Below are 4,365 nucleotides of genomic sequence, written 5' to 3'. Positions count from 1 at the left end.
TTTTTTTTATTTTTTTTTTTTTTTTTTTTTTTTTTTTTTTTTTTTTTTTTTTTTTTTTTTTTTTTTGTGTCCGCCTAGCGCCGCCTAGATTCTGCCTAGGCGCCGCCCGGACACCTGACTAGCGCCTAGCGCCTACTGCAACCATGAGTTATATCGAAATGATATTGTAGTTGTTGTGTTGTAATAAAACTATAGTATATATAAAATGAAACTGAATAACAGTTTCACATATTTAATTGTATAATGTCAAATGAATCTGTAGTTATATCGAAAAAAAATTAAAGTTGTATTGAAAGAAAATTGCAGTGTATATAATGAAACTGAATATCTTATACACACAACATTACATTTTGCGGAAGTGTGCAATTTCTATCATTTTTTTCATTAATCAAAATCACGTCGTTTTGATGCATAGACTACCATGTAGTGAACCGCGGTCCACAGTAAAATTTGCGCTGAATCAAAGTGAGCAAAATATATTGTGGAAAATGATCCACTTTACAAGATGGCTTACATATAAATATTCATTTTTAATGCATTAAATAATAATAATAATAATAATAATAATAATAATAATAATAATTATGGCTAAATAATTATGGCAAAAACATACCTTGTTTAAAAAATAGTTAGTTTATTAGTCAATTTTGGTGTATTTGACGACTATTAGTTGTTTGTTTTGGTTTAAAGATCAATTTAAGTGTTTGATTAATCTGATTTTTGTAACTGCAAAATACTAGTATTTAAAAAGCTGTTCAAAATAACTTTTTAAAAAGAATAAATTATTACCAAACATGCTTTTCTTTAATATTATCCATTACTCATACCTTCTCACCCAATCATCCAACAGCTCAGCTAACAAACATTTACCTAACATCATCAGTATCTAAAATATTTGGCCAGTTGAAGATTCCACCCAGAGTATATTATAAAAGGATAGTGAGAACCACAAAGAGGTATTGACTTTGCATTTTCCTAAGATTTATTTCTTAACAATTCTCAGCCATGGCGAGTGACAGTACTACACTTCACATCGTGATGCTCCCATGGTTAGCCTTCGGACACATTATTCCATACTTGGAGCTAGCTAAGCTCTTAGCTCAGAGAGGCAACAAGATTTCGTTTGTGTCCACTCCCAGAAATATCCAGCGTCTACCCAAATTGCACCCAAACCTCGTACCCAACATAGATCTCATCGGATTACCTTTGCCGCAAGTCGAAAATCTCCCAAAAGATGCAGAGTCCACCTTGGACTTACCTTTATGACAAGGTGAGGTACCTCAAGATTGCCTTCGATGAGCTCCAAGATTCCATGGCAGCTTTTCTGCAAACACTTTCCCCAGATTGGGTAATTCACGATTTCGCTTCGTTTCGGTTAGTTCCTATCATGGAAAAGCTGAGCATCCCCAGCGTGTATTTCAGCATATTTTCAGCTTCCGGCATTAGCATCATCATAGGCCCTCCATCGCCAATTTTCGACGGTGTAGATTATCGAGTTGAGGGCGCAAAGCATGTGACGTCCAAACCCAAGTGGGTTCCGTTTGAGACGGCGATCGTGCCTCGTTATTTCGAGATAGAGCGCATGTTCCACGACCTTTATATCGATGGTGGCAACGTTTCCGACGTTTATCGCGGCGCTGTTACCGTGAAAGGCGCCAGTGCTGTGTTCGTGAGGAGCTGTTACGAACTCGAGCCGGAGTGGCTGCAATTAGCGGAAGATGTGTTCGGAAAACCCACCATCCCGGCTGGGTTGCTGCCCACCACAGCTTATGATGATGAGGAAGACGATGACAAGAAAGCAGCTTGGCTTGAAATCAAGGAGTGGCTAGACAAGCAAGAAAAAGGTTTAGTTTTTGGAAATTTAATTTGACATTTTCTTTTACATAATTTGGTTAAGTTAAGATCAAGTCCTTAACCCACACATCTTCGAGAGTCAGGTGTTAGACTTGGCCCTTATCGACCTTTACTCATGGTGCTGGACTTTACTTTTTATTAGCTCCCCATATAGTGCTAAACTTGACCCTTACCTTGTGACTTGGTTCTAAGTAGTGAAGTAGCAACTTTATTCTCTTATACCGCCACACATTTTTACACGCATCTACCCAAGAACCTTTCTAGCCAAGTAGTGTTGGACTTGGTCCTTATCGGCCTCTGCCCAACAAGTTATTTGGTTATCGTTGAAATTTTTAGCATAAAGTGACATAAAAGTGACTATTTTATGATACAAATATATGTGGAATCCACTTTCAATTTGGGTCATGTCAACTCGGATTTTTCGTAGTAAGACAGAGAGATCAATATATTGTACGCTCAATATGAATAATGCATGAATAAGAAATTGATTATCAAAATAGACATATTTGAATTGGAAAATGAAGGTGGAAAGGCTTTGTAAAAACAGTTGTCCCATATTGGTTTGAAAAGTGAGTTTGCACCACTATATATACAAGAGCTTTTTAGAGACACGTTGAACTGTATAGCAGAGGCTCTCTCGCACGCAAGGAATGCACACAACTTGAATTTCTCTCATGTATTTGTTCATACATATTTTCTCAACCCACCGAAATTCAAATTTCGAATTTGTGACCTCACATATAGTAGAGCATGTTAAACTCAATCATATTTAATTTGCACTAAGTTAGGTTCGAATTTGTGACGTCACATATGGAAGGGCATAGTTAAAGTCAATTATATTTAATTGGTTGTACTATACATATTATTATATTCTATTCAAATATATGACGTCACATATATGTGAGCATAGTTAAACTCAATTATATTTAATTTGGTTATACTATACGTATTATTATATCCTGTGTGCTCTCAGGTTCAGTAGTGTACGTAGCTTTTGGGAGCGAAACAAAGCCAAATCAGAAAGAAGTGGTAGAGATATCTCTGGGGTTAGAGCTTTCGAAGCTACCATTCTTCTGGGTTTACAGGAAACAACGCGGCTTGGCGGATGAGGAAGTGACGAAACTTCCAGAAGGGTTCGAAGAGAGGACGAGAGGGCGCGGGGTGATATGTACAAGCTGGGCACCTCAGCTGAAGATACTGAGTCATGACTCGGTGGGAGGGTTCTTGACTCACTCGGGATGGAGCTCCGTGGTGGAGGCCCTGAAATTTGAGAAAAAACTCATTCTGCTCCCTTTCTTGGCGGACCAGGAGATTATTGCAAGGCAGCTGGTGGAGAAGGAATTGGGGCATGAAATAGCGAGGGATGACTATGATGGATCGTTTTCTAGAGACTTGGTGGCCGAGTCACTGAGAATTGTAATGGTTGAGGAGCATGGAAAGGTATTCGCAGAAAAGCTGAAGAAGATGAAGGGGAAGTTGTTTGAGAAGGAGAAACAAGATAATTACGTTAATAAGTTGTTGGATTATCTTAATCATGCTCCAGCTCCGACGACAATGCATGTGCATCAGCCAAGTGGTTGTGGTTCCTACAAAAATTAAGGGGTCTATAGTGTGCTTTTTTTTTTCTTTTTAAATTTTTTTATTTTTTTTTTATCTATGATGGTATGAAATAATTTTAGATCGAAATGCCAAATAAAGTGCATTATGCTTTTAAAAATATAATTGTATTTGCTCTTAAAGTATGATTTATGAATTATCTATTTTTATATATAATAATTATATAAATTGAAGTGCTATTTTAATTTTAGACTATAATTAAAGATACTAGTTTTCAATCTTTTGCACATTTAATAATTATATATTTAATTTAATTCATTAAAAGCAATTTCTTGTTGTTAGCATTTAGCAATGAGGTAGATGGAGATTGGAGAAGTATTTTAAACATCAAAATAACATTTGATTAGTTAAATAGTACGTAATAAATGAAGATATCTAAAAACATAATAAATCTCAATACATATTATATCTGTTATTTATGTTCTGTTTGGCGAGCTTGTTTAAGAATTTATAACTTATTTTAAGTTACTAATAATTTATGTCTACACTGATAACTTAATTGGTTCATGGGTGATAATTGTGCGTAAAGATATATGATCAGTGTAAGAGTTACATTTAATATGGTACGCTTATTGTAGGCATCATATACTGTTTCTTTCACCTAATGAGTTGTTGAATCACCGCAATTTATTCATTCATTATCCCGTGGGACCTGCAAATAAGAAAATTGTCTTCTGTGTAGAAGATATAATAATTTATGTCTGGGTCCAAAATTTCCATCTTGTAGCGAAGGTACAATTAATAATTTACCGACAAAATTAGAAGTGAGAAATCCAATCAATTAGACACCTACATTAAATTTTTATATCATGATCTTCTTTATGGAATCCCACTAAATCTTATTCAGTGGATGATAATTGATAACTGAACATCACGCTAAAGCGATTTTTTTTT

The 4,365-nt window shown here is 35.5% G+C and overlaps 1 pseudogene; it reads left to right on the top strand.

Moving 5' to 3' along the window:
- The first annotated feature begins 956 nt into the window (after positions 1–956).
- Positions 957–3,622, top strand: LOC116018870 (annotated as a pseudogene).
- The last annotated feature ends 743 nt before the right edge of the window (positions 3,623–4,365 follow it).

This window comes from Ipomoea triloba, chromosome 5 (genome assembly GCF_003576645.1).
Source record: "Ipomoea triloba cultivar NCNSP0323 chromosome 5, ASM357664v1".
Classification (NCBI taxonomy): Eukaryota; Viridiplantae; Streptophyta; class Magnoliopsida; order Solanales; family Convolvulaceae; genus Ipomoea; species Ipomoea triloba.
The sequence above is the reverse complement of the archived record's forward strand: the minus strand, read 5'-3'. Positions and strand labels throughout refer to the sequence as shown.